This window comes from Panthera onca, chromosome X (genome assembly GCF_046562875.1).
Source record: "Panthera onca isolate mPanOnc1 chromosome X, mPanOnc1 haplotype 2, whole genome shotgun sequence".
Lineage (NCBI taxonomy): Eukaryota > Metazoa > Chordata > Mammalia > Carnivora > Felidae > Panthera > Panthera onca.
Genome location: NC_138357.1, coordinates 20,895,426 through 20,909,219, shown reverse-complemented (window position 1 = coordinate 20,909,219; position 13,794 = coordinate 20,895,426).

Genomic DNA, 13,794 nt, shown 5'->3' with positions numbered 1-13,794 from the left:
CCCACCTACACCAACTCTGCCTGACACCTGCAGTCCTCCGATGGCCGGGATTTCTCCGCCCCTCCCAGCTCTCCGCCTCTCTCCAGGCTCGCTGCAGAGGTTGCTCGAGCCAAATTCAGGCCCCTGCCCCCTCTCCTGCCGCTCTGAGTTTCATTGGGTCACGGTATTCTGGAGGGGAGAGGGCCAGTTCTCAGGACTGCCAAAGCTGTAGATCTCTCCTCTCCAGCTCCCCAATGCCTTTAAAGGGATCTCGGATCTTCCTCGGCCCATTTAATGCCCCATTTATGCATGCACGCCGCCACCACGGTTTAAATGCTTCCTGTGCGCCTCGGGGCCCTGGGCAGCTATTGGTTCGAATCTTCATAGCAGCCCTACGAGACATGTTACTTCACTCCGTTTTACAGATGAGGAAACTGAAGCTCAGAGAGAGTTAAGTGAGTTGGACAGCCTCCAAAGTCCAGTTTGGGATAAAAGCCCAGGCTTTGGAGACACAGCAGTTTGGATTTCAGTCCAGGTTCAGTAGCTGAGTGACCTGAAGTGAGTTACACTGCCTGAGCCCCAGTTTTCCCATCTGTAAAAGAAAACAGTAGAAGCTAAGGTGGCGCAGGGCTTGGAATGGATAGCGCAAGTCAAACTTCCAGCACAGTGTGCTAGAACATAGTAGGTGCTCGATCAATGGTAGCTGCCGCCGCCACTACTTCTATTAATCTGTAAAGCATTCTCCAAATGCCCTAGAGTAACATGCTTTCAATGATGTAGACAACCTTCCACAGATTTCTTTGGTCATAAAAGACTTTTTGAAATGACAAATGTATGGGTAAGATGCTAACCACAGCTCCTGACATCTAGTGTATGATGGGATTAAAATGCAGCGTCCAAGAAACTCACAGATCAATTCATTGTCGGGAAGAAATAGCCCAATTAAACATAAAAGATTACAAATTATCTAGAGAAAAAATACTGCAATTTAAGAACAAACCATGTAAAAACCAAGTAACAGCTCTTTTTAACAGGCAAAGCGAATATCATCTCTTGATGCATCAGGTAATAGCAGTTGTAGCTTCCTGGCATCCTCTGTGCCCACACACCATTATAAACTACAGATTATCCCTCAAGGAAAAGCATAGTCATATGAATATAAACATATGTTTTGGGGGGCAGGTTATTTAACCTTTTCAAGACTCAGTTTTCTTACTTGTAAAATGGGGATAATAATTGTACTTACCATCACACAGAGTTTTGGGTAGGATTGAATGAAAATCCCCAGGTAAACCACTACATGGTGCCTGGGTCACAGCAAGCCTCCATTAGTTCAATGAATGGTTGTCAAGTATTTTCTTTGTGCCAGGCGTTGTCTTCCATGCTGATGATTTAGAAAGAATGGAAGTTTCTGCTCCTTTATTTGCTATTATTATGTTTGAGTTTCTGCTTCTAAGGAGTTTGTGGTCTAAGGACAAATAGTAATGGAAAACACGCCAGAGGAAGGGGCACCATTAGAGTCAGAGAATTGCACTAGGAAAGACCAGCAAGTAAGACATGAAAGTGCAAGCAATTTGCTGTTACTGTGGGCCTAGATGAGGGCGATGGAACCAGTGAAGGAGGGGAGAGCAAAGGTTCCTGAAACATGTAAAAGATCAAATTGGCTCAATGTGATGATTGTTTGGAATACGGTAGTGATAGTTACTGTCTGTCAGGATGGAAATATCCATGCCAATTTTCAAAACATTTGTATAGAAATTACTATGATAGTACCAGGGACTAAGTGCTTTATAAATATCAACTCATTTTCTCCCCATAACAACACTATGGGATAACTATCATTGTTGGCCCCATTTTACAGATGAAGAACCTTAAGCAGAGAGCCAATTGAGCAAATTGCCTGAAGGCGACACAGCCAGCAAATGGCAGAGCCAGGATTTATATCCAGTCTGTATATACAGTCCCATGTTCCTTCTTTTTTTTTTTTTATTTGCCTTGATTTTAATATATCTACAATTGGGTTTTATACAGGAAGGCTTTCTAAAACTTTTTATGCAAAGTAACTGAACAACTTCTTAGCTCTTTCAATCTTTCTTTTCAATAAAGTATAATTGATATACAACATTATATCAGTTTCAGGGGTACAACATAATGATTCAATGTTTGTGTGTATTGTGAAATGTAATCCCATGTTCTTAACCACTACCCAATGCTGCCTCTGCATTGGATGTTTGGAATGATAAAACTAAAAAAATCATTAATTAAAATTAAAAAACAGATTTTACTTAGTAAAATAAAAAAGCAACAATCAAATGCATTGTTAAGAATGTAGAAAAAGGCAATGATAGTGTCCCCCTGCTCTTTACAAGTCCTTGGCTGAAGCTTGTGCTTTGGACCAGCAGCCTGAATCTAGAGCCCAGGTTCCCCACTAACTGACTGGAAGACTGCAGAAGGTCCTGGGGTTGCATAGATAAGAATACAACTCACTCTCACACTTGCTCTGGGACACTATGAGATTCAGGCCTCCTACAAGCCAACTTATTCAAACTACAGCTGGCAATTGAGACACGAGAAGTTTCATCTCTAGGCTACCTCTGTGGGTCTTGAAACTTGCAGCCTGCCTGCAAAAGGAGAAACACTGTCTGGCCAACCTTTCTAAAGAAAACCTGAGTAGCCCAATAATAAATATAAAGCTGGTGATAGAGGCCAACGTAGTCTAGGGCCGAGACTTAGCTAGGATGGAGTTCTTGACCTTGGCTTTGCTGGTCTTCCCCCATCATAAATCCAGTGGGCCTATGGCTTGTGATCCTGAATCTTTCATGTGCGTGCGTGCGTGCGCGTGCAAGCGCGCACCCACCCACCCACCCACACACGCCAGGAAATCTGGGATTCTTCCCTGGTTGATTACTCTAGAATCGGCTGGTATTAAACAACTCCTCCTTCAGGGAATGTTTAAGAATGATCAGTCTTATTCCTTCTTTTTTTACTTTATTTTATGTTTTTAATATTTTCAATGTTTATTTTTGAGAGAGAGAGAGAGAAAGAGAGAGAATGAGTAGGGGAAGGGTAGAGAGAGAGGTAGAGAGGAAGTCACAGAATTCCAAGGAGGCTCCAGGCTCCAAACTGTCAGCACAGAGTCTGACACAGGGCTCGAACTCACAAACCGCGAGATCATGACCGAAACTGAAGTCTGACGCTTACCCAACTGAGCCACCAGGCTCCCTGACTAATCTTCCTAATTGCCGGGCCCCCCCTGCCTCTCCATCCCCTTAAACTTGCCAAATGGACAGGAGAGGGCTGGTAGGGGAGCTCCCAGCTTCACAGTCCTGGGGTGGGGTGATACCAGAAAATATTCCCGAGTCATACCCACAGCTTGAGCAGGGGGCTGGAATAGAATTTCTCCTGCAAAAGCTTCAGAATCACCTCTTCTGGATTAGGAGACAACGGGTAAAAACAATATTTTATTGAGTACATACTATTATACGTTGAGGTAAGTTGTGTGGTAGTGGTAGAATTAATGTGATTTGTAAGAAAGAATTTCTAAGCTCCAAAGACTCTCAGCCTAGAAGAAAAGAGCAACTCTCTTATAAAAGCTGTACTGGGAACCAAAGGAGTGCTAGGAAAGCTTCAAGAAGGTGGAGCTCAAGGTGAGGCATCAGGGGACATATGCTGCACACAGGGTGGTCTGGGGAGACTTCTCCTTGAGTCCAGTGTAGGATGAGGAGATCTTTTTAAAGCTGAACATGTCTTATAGTAGTCCAGGCAGGAGAAGCACAGGGCAAAGCTGACCTCTTCCCACTGATGTGCTTGAGCTGGTTGGCATTGGTTCAGGAGAGCGGAACAGGCGCATCTTATGTCAACCCAGTGTTCAGTAACATCAGGTTGGCGGCTTAAAATTAGCCATGGCCAGTGAATTTACACCACTGAATAAGCGAATGCTACAAATCAGGTTTCTTGTTTTGTTTTGTTTTTCCTCCAGAGAGCTGTTTGTTAAACATTTACTACTAAGAAGGCCCCTAATATGTTTTAGCACCCCTTCCCACTCCCCAGTAACCCTTAGTCACCATCCCCTTCTGCAATTGGGGAGGGTATGTGGAAGAGATAAGTAAGAAATTAAGGAGGGGTGGGGGAAGTGGACAACTGGTTTTCTGGGACAGTGAGGAGACCCAACCAGACAGGTTAGTTCCACCAGCAAGACCTGGTTGGGGTTTGAGCTCTGGAGGTAAGAAGTACCTCTTTTTGGAGGTGGAGGTGGAAGCTGGGGCCTGCCCACAGAGCTTGGGTTTCAACTTATCCTTTGTCAAGCATTTCAATTATTAGGGGCACGGTTTGGGGCACTAAGTCACTTCCAGAAGCTGGAACTGAGGGTATTTTCAAGACTTTGAAGGAAGATTTGTAGAATAAATCAAATGTAAGTGATGAACCAGAACTGAAACATTTAATTAGAACACACATTGTGAGCCACAGGGCATAGGTGCCTGCACGATCAGCCTCTGGATGCCTGTCGCAGAGCAAACCAACAGTGTGATTACCTAGTTGAATTTAACTTAAGGTTAATGGGTGCGTAAAGAAAATGAGGTTTTGTTGTGCTCCAATCTAGCAGGGCCACAAGGTTCTGTTAGGCCCACGAAACATTTACCAAAAGGTTAACTACTATCCCACTGCTCTCCATACTAATCCTCCTAGCACCACAGTGTTCCTTTTATTTATATGAGGAACAGCAAGAAGACCTGTGTGTGCTTATATGTTGTGTGCATTTGAGTACACGGGAGCAGGGGTTCAGGGCTCGATGTATAAAATGAAGGTGGGCTCTGAGGGTACACTGCGAAGTATTTCAGTGTCCCTTTTTCCTGTGTTGGATGAAGATGATGGCCCCAGAAGGGAAGAGGCAGGCTTAGCCCACTGTCTGGTGTGGGCAGGCAGAGTGGCTCCCATGAACAGTTTAGGTCAGACATAGATGGGAGAAGCTTTAAAGTGCCAGCACCAGGAAAGCTTTTTCTCTGCTTCAGAGCATAACTTGCCTCCACTGTGTTCAAATTGTAGCATTTTCATGGGTCGGGAGGAGAAGGAAGACAGGAGGGAATGCCACTTGGGAACTTTTAATGACTCGTCCAAAGGAAAGTATAGAAGTCAACAATTGGGTTCTTTTATTCCCATTCCTTGTTTGATTAACCCATTATATAGTTAAAGTTAAATGGAGATGTGTAAACAGCAAGAGCAACACAAATTAGCAGTTTAAGAACACATCACAGCAATATCCTCCACTGTTTACAATCTGTTTCTAAAAATACCAGTTTATAGGCAATCATTTCAATGTACACACGTCTCTTTCAGTTCTACTTGTTTTTATGCTCTAGGATACTGTCAAATTTTCTAAAAGATCTGAGTCCCTTTGACAGAGGGTGTGGGGAGATTTTCTTTCTGTAAATAAGTCCGTTAACTTAATAAAGGTTATTCGTTTCATATTCACAATAAAATTATTTTTTCCTATTTTAGCTATCATATTCCAATGTCTCCCCATCCCATCTGCCCTTAATTATTGTCTTACTGTATTCACATCCTCTGTCTCACTTATCCCTCTCTCATCCCTTTCCTTTTTCCAATTGACTGTTCTCCTTTTCTCATGCAGGATAGACAGACAGACAGATAGATGATCAATCGATCGATACACTCAACTCAGTCAACATGACATCTGTTACTTCATTTTTCACTAATTACCCGTCAAAAAGGCAATTAATCATAAAACTAAGATCTACATTCTATTAAGAAACTTGGCTTTGTAAATCAACGTAGCCACTTATCTCCAAGAGTGTCCTGTCCCTGGGCTGTAGCTGTTTCCAGTAAAGCCAGTAGTTTCAGAGATCTAGGGCCAAATGTCTTGAAGTCATGTTGATTGTTCAAGCTTCTTCTCTCACCTTCAAATAGGAAAGATAACTTGGCTGGATGGTTCTCTCAGAACTTTAGACCCCGGAACTTGAGCTGGTAGTCGATCTTGCTCCACTTTCTCTCTCTTCCGTTGTAAGGAAGACATAGGGAGGCATAGGCCCTGTCTTTACCTTGTTGAAAATCCGTTTTCTCTTTCTCTCTCTCTTTTTTTTTTCCTGAGCAGCTTGCGAGATGATTTCTTTTTTTTTTTTTAAGTTTAAGAGCTATATAATTTTGTGCCTTGGACTGTTACTTTGAGAGTTATATTTGAGTGGGGACCTGTAAATTGTTTTTATGTGTAAGCTGAGCTCTATGCTTAGCTCTGGACAGTTTTTTTTTCAATAATTTTCTTAACAATGGTTTTAAGGTCACTCTCATTTTCTGTCCCTTCAGGGATGCCAGATACACGAGTATTATAACTCTTTGATGTGTTTTCAAGATCCATTACCTTTTTTTTGTACTGTGAAGAGCTGTTTGCTTAAACTTTTAAACCTTTGAGACTGAAGCTCAATTTGGTCCTCATTTGGACTTATTCTCTCTTCCATGATATTTACTTGGTAATTTTCCTGTCTTGGGGTTTCTTTCAACACCATGACCTCATTCATCAGTATCCTGTAGTCTCTGATGAGCTTTCCCTGTGTGCTTTTTCAAATGCCCACATGGTCCTGTATCACTTTCGGGGCAGAAAACATCAGGCCCCTCAGGTTGGCCTCTTCTCTGGGTTCTGCCTGTTGTTCCTCCAGGCCAGCTGTATGTCTTGAGCTCTCTGAGGTCCCTGGTTCCTCTGCAGCATCACAGTACTTCTTGCTTTCTCCCAAGTTTGTTTTCATTGTTTTTGTCATGCTCTTTGAAGCTTACATAGTTTCTGCTTCCTTTTTTCCTGTGCTCAAAATTGAGGCTTCTGTTGGCTTTGAGGTGTTTCCAGAGCTCAGCAATTGTGTTTTGCACACAACTGCTCTCTCTGTCCTCGCCCCTGGAAGCTTAAGATCTGGGGGTCTTTCAGCTGAAATTCAACAGCGATTTGAAGCTGAAATCCTCAGAAACACTGTAAGAAAGTAAGGTATAATCAACTGATGTGCTCCCTCCTAATAGCCTTGGGAGTAAGAGCTGAGCAGCCCTACAGGTAAAATAAAGAAAAACATAAATGCATAAATAAGAAATAAATTCACATGCATATAAGTACACTCAATACCTGAGTACATAAGTATGCAAACACACGGACAAACATAATACAACTAAAGGCACAAATACATGAACATGGAAAGAAAGATGTACATAAACTGAAACTCCTATTTTCAGAATAATTTAGCTTCGTCCTGACTGATGGTGGACAGAGTGTGTCTCGGATTAAGCAACTGGGTGCATTCGAATTATAAAGTAGAGGGTGAGAGGCGTTCATTTAAATGTTCCAGGGTTTGTGGCAAGAGACTTTGACTTTGTGTCAGGGGGCTTGAATTTCAGTCCTGGCAGAGCCACTTACTAGCTGGGTAATCGTGTGACATTTGGCAAGCTGTCGAAAGTTATTTGAGTGTCTATCTCCTCCGTCAAATGAGTATTCAATAACTGTGACTTAAATCTGAGTATAGAACTCTCAGCCTCAGCCTCACCACGTTTTTTTTTTAATATCTGTTTACAATGATATCTGGGGGTTAGGTTGGTGATGGTGGAGGGAGTGGAGACAGGACAATGATGATGAGGAGGAGATCTGAATAGGACTCAAATTGATACCCTCTCAGGTCTCATGGCATCATCATTCTTTTTGGACAATTGAAAAAAGATGTATTCAGCCAGATTATTACCCAAAGCATTATAAAAAGCAATGAGAGAGATGAGAAAGTAAACATGAACAATGTATTCAAGATTATGATATAGTGAGGAATATATCCCCATTCCCAGCTAAATAGAATAGAATGCAGAGCAGCTTTGAAAGATGCAGTGGCAAAGCATTATGGGAGCATAGAGGGGGAAATGGTTCATTCAGATAGGCTGTACTTAGGAGGTTCCTTGCCTAAGTTCTCCAGACTCAAGCATCCCCATCATTAGGCCTGGTTAGTGCACATATGAGGCTTTCTACTCCAAACATCTGCCTGTCTCCCCAATGTTCTACTATGTGATTCATTTTATTGGGGAGGAATGCAGGACAAAGAAGGGCAAAGTATGGCAGCACAAGATGTGTGGAGAGTGGCTGGAAATGAGACTAGAGACATGGACAGAAGCAAGGTTATTCAGGGCCATGTGTGCCCCCTTGCACTTTTTAGTAAAATTTCCTATTTGTGCCAAACTGAAAGGCCAGGTCATGATCCAAGTCTAAAGTGAGGGTTTCTAACCAAGAAGAAAATGACCTTCTCTGCCTGCCATTAGTTATGCTATCCTGGGCACAGATCCTCAGGGACAGGGTTCAGAGGCCACTTCTCAAGCTGACAGTCCACCTGTCCCTCTAATTCAAGCTCCTAGTTGTTCAGGTTTCTGTTTCAAACGAAAACAAAAACTGAAGATGGGGGTCAATTACAATTAGAGTTACACATATTAAATACCCACGTACGAAAAGATCAGCCCTTCTCAGAGGTCTGGTAATTTTCAAATCAGAGTCTGTGTTAGACTCCAATGTGTCCAATCAGGCAACTTTTTATGGGGCTTGGAGAAGCAAAGTTTAGAGGAAGAGATGGTGTGAAGGGAAAAGAAAATAAAAATTAGGTGCAATACATTCAAATGCCAAAGGTGATTTCACCTGATTCTCATCTGAATTCTCAGAAATACTCAAAATTGCTATAGGAAATTAGTATAAGCACTTGATGGGATTGGCCTAATAAAAATTAGAGCAGCTGTTTGGTACCTCTACATTCAAAACAACTAAAACAACATCTTTAGTGCTCAGGGTGCTTAGGTGTTATGAGATCTCAGGCAAATGGGATTTCTTTGTGCATTTATTAAAAAAATATTTATTGCATACCTACTTTGCTTTCTAATTCTGAGGATACATGAGTGAGCAAAACAGAAAAAGCCTTGTGTATCAGTCAATGAATAATTTTACTAAGTATCTGGGTAAATACATTTTCTAATGCTTGAATATGAGAAGCTGTCTTCATAACTTTGTCAGTACTCAAGATACAGAACTGACTTATGGCACCTGAATTATTGGATGTCATTGAGTAGTGTCTGAGATTGGTTGGGGCGTAGGTGACTCTGAAGAGATTGGTGGATGGCCCTATCAAATCTCCTTTCCTTGAACCCCCATATTCAGAATCAAGCGAGCAAACAGAGGAAGAAGGGTAAGAATGCAGAGAAAAATTATGGAAAGTCTTCTACCTATCTAAAAAGGAGTAGAGGAAAAGGTTTGGCCACTTGGCATTAAAGATCTTTTTGATTAACTATGTAACCTTTACCTACAGAAGATTCTCTCTTAGTATTTTTAACAAGACCTCCAGAAACTTAGGATGGCATAATCCAGTGGGGAAATGGCAGTGCCAACGAAACCCACACTATAATTGCTGTTAGGCACTGTGATGTTAAAAATATATATTAACTAATGGAAATAGTGCTGGACACTAATTAAAGTATCCAAATGACTTGTCCTTATTAATAACTCTGTACTTCAACAAGGAGCACTTGCTGTGGAAGTTCTGTGGCTATCCTGGGCACAGCATGACAATATTTTAAAAATATGTACACCATGAAAGAATCCCACTTGAAATAGCTGGAAGATGGCGCCAAAAAGTTACCAAGTGGAACTCAGCACAGGCTCAAAATGAAGTGGATGTTTGTTCTTACATCCTCAAGAAGTAGTTTAAATGTTATACTTTTTGAAAATACGTGACACAGACTTAGTAACATATGCTTTCTTGAACTTTATATGGCTAACTTCAACACTTATTCATTTAACCAACCTTCATTAAATGCCTGCTATAAACAAGGAACCCTCAGCTCTTTGGTGAAATAATATGGGTGAAAGACAGAAGGAAGGAGAACTGAAGAATGCGAAATGCTCTCTGTGCATATGTGGGCAGCTAAAAGATAAATACAACACATTCACTGCCCTTTGAGTAACTAAAAGTCTAGAAGTGGAGCAAAGACGTGTAAACAAAATGACAAGTACAACGTGCTAAAGTTTGATAAGGAAAATGCAGAAAAAATGGTCACGGAAGTTCAGTAAAGGACAATATTCTTAATATTCTTTTTAGCTGAGGGGATCAGTGAAGGCCTTATGGATAAGGTCACATTTGAACTGAACTCTAAAATATGGCCAGATTCATTGGACAGCTGTAAATACTAGATGGTTAGTTCTCCAAAAGTAGAGAGGGTGACTTACTCATCTGTGTATCTCCTGTGCTGAATACAGAAATAACGCTAATACTAACTACTATTCATCGTGCGTTTCTTATTTTCCAGGCACCATGTTAAGCATTGTCCATTAATTGCCACATTTCCCTTCACAACACTCCTGTGGGGTGCTTCTAACAACAACCATGGCAGTAACAGTAGGGATGGCAACAGCAACAGCAACGTTTGTTGAATGCAGACTGCGAGCCAGGCTCTGCTTTCACAGCCACATGTCACTGTTAGTATTCCTTTCTTACGCACGCGAGAACTGAGGTCCAGAGAGATTTAACAGATTGTCCAAGGTCACACAAGTTAGTGAGCAGTGGAACTAAATTCGAATCCAGGCCATCGGATTCTAAAACCTGTGTTGTCATAGTTCAGTGTCTGTTACCTAGAAAAGAGTTAGGAGTTTTGAATAAATAAGTGGATGAAAACGGAAAGAGGAAGGAAGGGAATTATTGTGAGGATAGAAACCACTAAATCTAGGGGTGCCTGAGTGGCTCAGTCAGTTAAGTGTCTGACTCTGGATTTTGGCTCAGATCATGATCCCAGGGTTGTAGTTCAAGTCCCGCATCTGGCTCCGTGCTGAGTGCTGAGCGTGGAGTCTGCTTGAGATTCCCATGCATGTGTGTGCTTTCTCTCTCAATCTATCAATAAATAAACATTAATAAAAAGAAAGCACTGAATCTAGAAACCGTTTTGGGGGAGAAAAAGTGAGAGAGGCAGAGCTGCCACTGTCTTTTCAAGCCAAAGCTAAGAAATGCAAATATTTTGCCCCTGTAAAAAATGAGCTGCCATGTACTGGATTTTTAAAAATTGTCTTGATAAAGCTTTTGAGACATGTTATGTGTTTTGCAAGTATACGGTGATATCCCATAAAGTTTACATAGAAAATATTTCAAAGAAAACAGCATGTTCATCCTGCTCATTTTGTATGTGGTGGAGAATTATTGGTAACATTGTTCTTTTTTCTGCATCTCTGTATTTTCTACTGAGACAACAAATAATTTATGATTAAAAAGAGAACTTTTAAAAGTTGTGGAACATTTTAGGGCAGATTTCAAAAATAACCAGAATTCCTTCTTGTTAGGAAATACACACGATGTTAAGGGTGATGTAAATACTATATTTTCAACTTACTTTTAAATGGTTCAGGAAATAAGTAATGTATATTATCTAATCTATCTATCTATCTATCCGTCTAAAGAGAATTATACTATACAGACAGTAATAGAAATATATATACTTATATAATATAAAGATAATATATAGATAGACAAAACAAATATACTAAAATGTCAAAATTTAGAGAATCAGAGAGAAAGGTATTATCTGAGAATTTTTATAGTATTCTTGCAACCTTTTTTCTAACTCTAAATTTATGTTGAAGTTACAATAAACACACTAGTTTGAATAGGTAAGGCAAAAAAGCTGAGAGGAAATGTGTGCGTGTATATATATATATGTACACATATACATACATAGTGTGTGTATAATTTATAGCTCATAAATATAATCTATAATTCATATATATGTATTACAATTTTAGATATGATAAAGAAACTAATCATCAGATCATAAAATTTTCTATTCTTCTTATAGCACTTATTTCTGTTGATTTTCCTTCCTCTGGCACTACCAACCTATCGTTCCTATGGTTGTCAATTTCAGTGGAAGAAACCCATTCCTAGCTTGCACAGTTGGCCATGTTACCTGCGAATGTCATCTCAAAGGGTAGCGTCTATTCAGTGTCTTCAAAATCACCTTGAGATAGTCAAGTCTTAATGCATTTTGACCATTTTTACTGAACTAACTAGCTGTTCGGTTGAACTTACTTGAATATTTGGTTAAGTGGACAAGTGGTAGGAGGCTTTTGGAGAACGAGGTGGAGAGAAAGTTTGGACTAGTGGGGCAATTAATCCAAAGGGTGAGCCTTTTACACAAATATGAATTGCCATGGAAACAAACGAACAAATGAAAAAGATAGTTTTGAAAGGTGGTAAAATTGCTTTTAGTTCTGCTGTCCAATTTCCATTAAGTCAGATCTGATGACTATTATTATTTTTATTATAATTCTTTATCTATGTATAGCACCCTTGTTCCTTCCTCCCAAAGAGCACAAAAATTCATTTTGTTCATTTACCATCATGACAATGCAAGAGCCTAGATGCATGAGGCTAATGCTTATTTTCCAAGCTAGCTTAGTATACAGCACCTAACTGTAGAAAAAAACAATCTGTTCAGAGGCAATAGTGTCTTTGAAGTGAATTCTGATATGCCATATATAAATAATATCGCTGTTATAACTGATAATGGCCATAACAACTTATGATACGTTTCAAAGATGTTCCTGAATGGTATTCTTAGCCATTATAAAGGACTGCACAGAAACTGAGCAGAGCTGAAAATATACTAATTATGCATTCTAGATTGAGAAAGTTTTCTTTGAATTTGTGTTCCCTCAGTTTAGGGAGAGAAACAAAAGCTTAAACAACCTGCATTTTCCCTTAAAATGAGAAGACCATTCTGTAATTTTATAAATCCATCACCTTATAACTTAATGACGTCTGCTGGAAATCATCCAAATGGAAAACATCAACAAAGAGGTTTTTCTAAGACTCCTGTTTATCACAAAGTAATAAGGTTAGACTGAGTTATTTTAATGTAATTTTAATTTTGGCTCTAAATAACTTGTATCTCTTCCAAGGTTGAAAACACACAAAGTTCACATAAACACTAAGTAAGATCTAAAAATTTCCTGAAATATATTAACCATCTTACTTATATAACAAATACCTTATTTGTTTGTGGCCCATATCCACATTAAGCTAAAGATAAGTAAATACAAAAATAAAGGGAGTTTGATTCCTGACTCTGTCCATTGCCCAGCAACGAGGGAATATGGTTGTTTTGCAGTATTGCACCATTTTAGGAGGATGGGGTCTGTCCAGACATATGCCATTTTTCCCCCCTTAGGCTGAAATCAACAGCAAAATGAAGAATTTAAATCTGTTATTTATAACAGGTTAAATTTGAGAACATTTCCACCTTAAAGATGAATTTTGAAAATCAAAATGCCCTTGAAAGCTTATCTGTGCCTTCATTCTGAAAATTAATTTTCAACACAAAATAGGGTATTTACCTGACTGCAAAATTGAGAAGAGTTGTTCTCAAAAATGTCTAAAATAAGCTTAATAACACAGGCATCCAAATTATTTTGTAAATGTTCATACACTATGGAACATAAATGTGAAAGCCTGCATTTGGGTCCAAAAACAGACGCACAAGCAAAGGATGAGACATGGCTAAGGAGCAGCACATGTAAAAAGATTTAGGGGTTTTCAGCTGCATTAATATAAAGATAGAGTGGGGAACTGAGGAGTGATAGTATGGCCCAGCTCTGTGCTTCGCAGACCTGTACTTGAAGAGTTCAATGAAAAGAGCAGGATGGGGGGAGCATTTGGGCAGCAGTCACAAACTAAAATGCATTTTATTTAGAAGGGAGAGATTTCGATGCTGAATAGTGTGGAAACCATGCAGGTGAGGGACTGCTTGGAGGCCTGGCCTCCCTTA